Consider the following 8,122-nt stretch of genomic DNA (forward strand, 5'->3'; position numbering starts at 1 on the left):
TTTGACAGGGGGATGTCAATTAGGTTGTATAGCTGTACTATATTTTCTAATTTGTCTCTTGAGGGGTCTGAATGATACTTCCCTCCATATTTTTCCTGCACATTCCTTACTAGGTTCAGATCTCCTCCAAGGATCAGTCTGCTGTCTTGTATAGAGGAAATGTCTTCTTCTAGGGAGTTCCAGCAACATGCTTTATCCCTGTAGTGGTTAGGGGCGTAGATGTTATAGATGTGATAGACTTCCTGTGAGCTTTTGTTCTTCAGGTCCGTTCTGATCCACCATGTACATTGGTGAGAGTTGTAGATGTCCCACTTTGTTTTATTCCATAGTGTTCCAATCCCTCCTGATGCTCCATCTGAGTCATTGGATAGTCCTGAGAAGTTTTTGAATCGCTGTGTTTGTTGGAGAAAGTCCTGATTTATGAGTTTGGTCTCCTGAATAAGAAGGATATCTGGCTGCTCCTGATTAAGAAGGTCCTTGATGGCTTTTAATTTTAGAGGGGTGCCCATCCCCCTACAGTTCCAGGAGACCAAATTCATTATTTACCCGCTGAAGGGTGGGATCCTGTCTTCTCCTTTGTTTTCTCGCCGCTGCCTTTTGGCCGTCCCAAATACGAATCCATAGGTTGTTGTGTCCCTGTGGCCATTTCTTTTGCTGCCGTCTCATCCCTTAGCTCCTTGTTCGATTTCCTGCCCACTTTCCTCGGAGGATCTGATTGCTGGTTGGTTTCTTTGGCTTTGTTTCGGGTAAGAATTCTTTCCACTGTGTGAGGAGGGGAGGGAGGGGGGTTTGTGCAAGGAGAGACAGGGCGAGGTGAATGAGGAGGCGAAGGGGGATTTTCGGCAGTTAGGGATTCGAAGGAGTTTGAGGTCGAGGGGATGGTTGAGATGGGAGGGGGCGGAGGCGGGGGTGGAATGCCTGAAGCAGGGTGGGCTGAGGAATTGAGGCCATGGTTTTGAGAGGGTTTCTTCCTTTTGACTTGCTCCCATGGTCCCTCTTGGGGTTCCTCGTTACTATCTATTTCTTTTGATTTTAGCTTATTACACCTATTTGCAAAATGGCCATACTCATGACATACCTTGCATTTGAAGGGGAGTTGTTCGTAATCCAGCTGCTGAATGTGCATCCACTTGTTTACCTTGATTTTGATGGCTTCTGGTAGTCCTTTCCCGAGATCAACTTCAACACAGATTCTTGCGCATGCGTGCATGTTTTCTTTTGGTTCCGATCTATCAATGTATTTTCCAAGAGCATTGCCTATAGCTCTTACCGATTCGTCCGCCCAGCAGTGAAGTGGGAGATGGGGGAGGCGAACCCAGACAGGAACAGCGTTTGGGATATCCATTTCCGGATCAAATTCCGGGGTCCATTTGTTCAGGTATAAGCCTCTTGTATCCATGAAATAGGGCCCATTGCGAAAGATGAGGTTCTTGTCCTCCTTTGATTCGAACAGGAAGGTGAAGAAGCCACGGCCACAAAATCTTATGGCGATCTTGCCTTGTATCATTGGGCTCCAGTTGCGTTCCGTCCATTTCTGAACCGTTCTTGGTGATGGCCAAAGTCCAGTAAACTGGCCAACCAGACCTCTTTCTGCGAGAGCTATTGCTGATTTCATTGGCAAAGCAGGGGGCAAGTCCACCTCTGGCATCTCATCCAGCTTTTTGATAAACTTAGTTTGAGAAGGCCTTGGTCTCAGATCTAAAGATTCAGAGAGCAAAGAGTCAAAAATTTCTTCGTGCTTTTCAGGGCCAAGGGAAGGGGAGGCGGATCCTGCCATGGCAGGCCCGCTGGGAGAGCAGGGGTTCAGGGCAGCGGCGAAGGAGAGACCCGAGGGGGTCCGGGCAGGGTTCAGCTAGGGCGAGGGCGAGGGAGCCCGACCAGGCTAGGCCTGGGGGCTGGGCGGGAGCACGCAGCTTGAGCAGGCGGGGTTCACGGCAGCGGCTCACGGCAGCAGCAGCGCATCTCCCATTCTGTGATCAGAAATAGCAAATTATTATCATTCGCATATGGTCATACTATTGCTGTGCAATTCATGGCAATATTAAATTCTTAAAGTTGGTAATGTTAAATTTTTAAAGTGAAAGTGACATTCTCCTTTATCTTTCATTTTTATCCTTTTATTTAAATTTTTAACATTACAATGAAATGACTCAGGATGTTTGAAAGTGGTTCCGACCTCATTGGATTTCATATGGAGAAAGTAGAATTTTAGATCTCACTTAAAATCTAGTAGAGTTAAGTTTTTCAGAATTTTAGGAATTGCAATGTTTCCAATGGATTTTGTCATGTATGAGGGTATCAAACTAGCATTTAATCAAGAGCACCAATCCCTCTATGTACCTGGATGTTGGTGCCATTGATTGTTGAACTCCTCTATCATGATCCTACTAAAAATGTACCCATCACTCAAACAAAATCATGACTTGACATGGTAAGAATTTGTTATCTTATTTTAATGCTCAGAGGGTGATTTTGATGATGAAGATCCCAATATAGGCAAAGATTTTGATGATATGTAGGTATTTGTTGTAGCATGATTTTTTATGGATGTTAGAGGCCATATAGGTCTTGTGCTTTTATGTATTTTCAGTTCAAAGATGGATTACACTCGATGTTATTTTATACACTCTTACATGCTCTATAAATGAGAATTCTTGCTTATTTGTGTATATATGGTTTGAATTCATATGCATGCACATGAATATATATGGTTTTCTTTAAAATTTGAATATTTTTTGTGTTTTTGGTTGACTATTTTTTTGGTCCGTTTCTTTACCGGTTCTTGGTTCAGGGGTTCTATCGGTTTGATGACTGGTGTAGTTCTGATAACATTGATTGAGTTCATAAGTAGACACACTCAACCTATACGATGAATTTATATTTTTGGTGAGGAGAAGTTTTTCCTTGACCTACTCATTTTTTTCAAAATTGCCAATACTTTGGGTCATCTTAAAATAGGCCAAAACCCTAAAAGACAAAGCTCGACATTGAAAGTTTCCATCAATTAGGTGGACCTACAACTTCCAACAAAATTTCTGTAGGATTTGGGGAAGAATTTCAATAAAAAAGAGATTGTGTTTGTCCAATAATTAACTTACCCCTTTTATTAAATGGAGGCAATTCATAAAATTGGCTTCTAATAATCTGACTCCTTAGAATTTTAGTGGTATTCAACCATATTTCATGTTAGGAAAGTCATTGAATTTAGACATTATTGGTTACACGCAGATCATAACATCCTACAATGGATTAAAAAACCATTCAAACAACCTTTTATTTATTTATTATTATTAATGCAAGCTCTCTTATAATGTAATAACATTGATCCTAACCAATGATCAATCTCTAGTTAATCCATAAACAATTTGTTTATGGTCCACAAGACTCATCAACGCAGATACTTCTGTGGAATAAAAATCCAATTGAGTTTGATGGTCTCTATTTATGTAAAAAATTAACTATCAATGCTATAATTTCGTCACCATGAATGAATGGATTTGCAATTTAATTGTGCATACACAACATTCCAACAAGCTTCATTTTTGTTATGAAAGTCCATATTGGTTAGCAGGCAGAATTCTTACCTATATATAAATATCTATAATTTACATGTGCCTGCACAACAACCTTGTTGGAAATAATACTGAGAGGGGGGGGTGAATCAGTATTATCAAATGCTTTTCAATCTATCTTCCTTATTTATACTTTGAATAATTCTTCAAATATTGATCATTACTTTGTATGTCAGTATCATAAAATAATGAGCAGGAACAAGAAAAGCAAATAGTCACACAAAAGAACACAAGATATAAGGTGGAAACCCAATGTGGGTGAAAACCACCTGCTGCAATATGTCTCTATCTTCTTTCAATTAGAAACTCCTTTTACAATGATTTTGTACTGGTGCAGTCCTTTACCAGTACGCAGGCTACAACCTGCAGAGAGCTACCACCCTCTCTCGTTCTCCAGCTTCTCCTGGAAGGGAGCTACAACCCCCTTAGCTCTTGTACTAGCCAAGATACTAGTACGTAGGTGCTGGCCTACTGAAGGCTACAACCTTCTCTTTCTTCCAGAGACCACGTTTCATAAATTTTCAGACTGGATCCATGAACATCAATCAATCATCAAGTATATCTGCATCAAACAATCGCCTTTTCCCAATTAGCACTGAATCAAGTAAACACTTCTCTGACAGCTGTACCCAGAACACAGTAACAGTAACCACACACCAAATTCTGAACCCAGAATATTGCAGCAATAGACAGAGGCAGCTAGATCATAATTTAAAGATATACGCTACTTCAACAACCTGAAACCTGCGTGTAGATCTATAAAGGATAATTCCTTCTTTCAAATATTCAGACACTAATTAACCCAGATTGTTAGATTTATAGATCAAGCATGCGCCTCATATAACAGATCAAAATCATGCAAAGATACTATTATTCAAGCATAAAGATTATGACCCATCAATAGAACTTATCCTTCTTTATGCGCTAAGGTTCCTCCTTCATTCAGATCCAGATATGCACCATAACCCAATCACAAATATTTCAGATCTAGCACTTATTAGATATTCAATTTATTCGATGATGCTTTGCCAAATGATCTCCTTCCTCTTTTATAGTCTTAGGCCTTCCACAATACCACGGTCCAAAACCATAGGATCAAAAAAACTGTTGGACTAATACCATGAACCAACCATGAAAGTGCGTGAGATCAACACTTTTGGATGCAATACCGCGAGCCAAAACCATAGGATCAAAAACTATAGGACTAATACCATGAACCAACCATGAAAGTGCGTGAGATCAACACTTTTGGATGCAATACCACGGACCAAAACCATAGGATCAAAAACTATCGGACTAATACCATGAGCCAACCATGAAAGTGCGTGAACTTTTCTTTTCATGAAAGGGACTTTTCTCTGCATGAAAGTGCGTGAACTTTTCTCTACATGAAATAAACTTTTCTCTGCATAAAAGTGCGTGAACTTTTCTCTACATGAAATAAACTTTTCTCTGCATAAAAGTGCGTGAACTTTTCTCTACATGAAATAAACTTTTCTCTGCATATAAGTGCGTGAACTTTTCTCTACATGAAATAAACTTTTCTCTGCATAAAAGTGCGTGAACTTTTCTGCACTATAATTTATCATCTGAGATGAGTGGATTGCCATCAAGTACAACATATGTATCATAATGCCAACAAGCCTATCCCTTCAACTTACATTCATATGCTAGTAAGAAATGAAACAATTAGATTGTGTAAACCAAGGAATGGCCATAGACAGGGAAACAACAAAAATTGTGGAAGTTATCATTGTAAACATCATGTGCAAATTTAAGAACAATGGTTTGGTAGAAGAAATTCCCAATAATTCAATCAAAGAATGTTGTAGCAATTGGTTATCTGATACAATGCACATTACATAACTAATTCAAAGAGAGTCCCTACCACAAAGCACAAAGTTTAATAAAAACTGTAAGTTGTGAATTAACTAAAGATAAGTGAAAGTCATAACATGTTGTAAAGTATGTTGTAATAGACTAAAAAATCTAATGTTTGATAACAACGATTCTAACAGATAATGGCAAGAGTTGTAGGTGTGTTCACACAACACCCAAGAACTATCTCATAACTTAGCATTCAATCTAGAATGACAAGCTTGTTACAAGGGAATGGTAATCATGATTCAAAGGTTGAGATCACTATTGAGTTCCACTAACACGACCTAGGCAAAGCAACAATTAATTTACCTGTTAATTAACGAGTGAGTAGAGCACAAAGCTAGTGTTGTAGGTGCATAACAAAAATGAATTTGCATTGGCATTTGCAATTAATAATGAGAACGCAACTAAGAAATTAAATACACTACAAACACAATGGATTGTTTTACCTTGAAAATCCAAATGGAAAAATTGACATTTGGTTTGGATTTCATTTTTTCTCTGAAAACAGTTAAAAGGGCGAGTTATGCATTCCTAAAGAAGGGTTTAATCCATTCTTACTCATTGACAAAAATTCAAGATGGCTTTGACGACTGTTGATAATATTGGTGATATATCGACGATATTCGAAAATATCGCGATATTTTCGGCAAAATGATATATCACCGAGAAAATATCGCGATATTTTCAAAATATCGGCTATGTTTAAAAATTTGAAAAAATTATTTTTTATGCTTGCCGATATTTGCCAATATTTTGCCGATATTTTTGTCGATATTGCCAATAAGATGTTTTCTGGACCCTCGTTGATATTTTGCTGATACCGATATTTTCAACACTGGTTTTGACTCAAAGATAGCCCTCAATATTTGAACATGCTTCTTCTTCCAAGTCCATGTTTTGCTACTGCTGTGCTTCTTCATTTCCTTTCAAGCTCTCTTGCTTTCATCTTCCTCCAATCCCATTCTTATCTATAGTCCCTCGATGACTTCCTCACCCTTATCATGCTTTCCTAGCACACATCAATTTGTAACCCCCTCTATTCAACTAAGTTCCAAAGCTCCCTTACGAGTCTTTGGCATGCATAATTCATTTTTAGAGAGTTCAAAACATAGTATATTCACTCAAAACACACCAACAAGCTTTCCACTCAGGAATGGCAACATTCTACTCACCAATTTGGCACCTCAGGGACTTGTGCAACTTTGATCTCTTCGTGTATGATTGAATTCCTTTGTAAACGATTGGTTCACACCCTTTTCCATTCGTGGGTCTTTGACCCTTCTAGAGTTTTTGCACATTCAATTTTGTCTGCCACGGTACACCTTGACATTTACCTCGGTCTCGTAGAAAATCAACATATCAACTTCAAATTCCAACGAATGTACCCGGCCCATTCTTTACATTGAATTTGAGGCAACATTTCAATTGCCACCCCAACTTCCACAATTATGAGGGTGATTGTTCTAACTACTTGGTCATTCACAATCAATGATCTTTTGGGCAAGAGGGAAAAGGTTTGGATTTGAATTTGAATTTTATGGCAAGCCTTTAGCAAGACAATTTCCTGAATCCCCTCATTGTTTCCCCACTTGTTGTATCCATTGGGTCTAGGAATTAATATCTTTTGTCAATCTACTATAGTTTTATCACTTATACCTCGTTGTTAAGTTTAGGTATGTTCTATGCTTAGATCAATTTATTTCAATTTTCATAGTTAGCTCAACATCTTTTCCAGATTAGCAATCACATCAGCATTAAAGTAAACTGCAGATAGAACATAAACATAAATCGCAGAAGACAAACCAAGACAAGAGGACACAAGATGTGGCGCTAGCCAGGGACAAACCCTAATGTGGGGAAACCCTTGATCAATTCTTTTTTTATGTTCTTCAATAGTTCAGTAGAGAGAGAGAGAGAGAGAGTACATTTACAATAGAAGTCAACACTTTGACTTATGTAGATAAGAGCAGAGATCATCTCTAGGAAGATGATACATGAGATCAGTTGAAGACATGCTGCTTCAATTGATTCTCCAAGGTGACTCCACCTCTCATTGTGCTGCATCTCGTCATTGTTGATTTGGGGTAGCATCGATGTGCTCTAGCCACAAAAATTGGTGGAGAGTGAAAGATCCAGAGTAAACAGCGGAAACACAGCTACGGCAACACAACTACGGCTGTTGAAATAAACCATAAAAAACGAAACATGAATTTATACAAGTCAAACAACGAACTATGCAGCTACAATTGCCTTACAACTCAGACTATGAGTCCAAACACTCTGCATCACCATGGCAAACTACTACTGCTACAATAACATGCAGCTACAGCTGCGTTACAACTCGGACTATGTGTCCTGACTCTGCCCTTGCTTCTATCACTCATTTACATTTATACAAAAATTGAGTCTGTTATTGCCCCTTCAATTCGAAAGGGTTATAGCGGTGACTCCCATTAGGAGTTGAAGGGTCATGGCGGTGGTGCCCTTTCAAACTTGAGCAGGTCATGGCGGTGATGGGGAGGCGGTGTCGAGGTGTAATTATTTCCAACACTCCCCCTTAATTACAACTGACAACTTAACCATGACTTAACAAAACTTAAACATGCCTGCTGGTCTAAGTCTCAGCTAGGCTTACAATGATTCAAAAACTTTGACATCAACTCTTG

This window comes from Pinus tabuliformis, chromosome 7, assembly GCF_031772625.1.
Source record: "Pinus tabuliformis cultivar Carrire ecotype Pingquan chromosome 7, CPIR1, whole genome shotgun sequence".
Classification (NCBI taxonomy): domain Eukaryota; kingdom Viridiplantae; phylum Streptophyta; class Pinopsida; order Pinales; family Pinaceae; genus Pinus; species Pinus tabuliformis.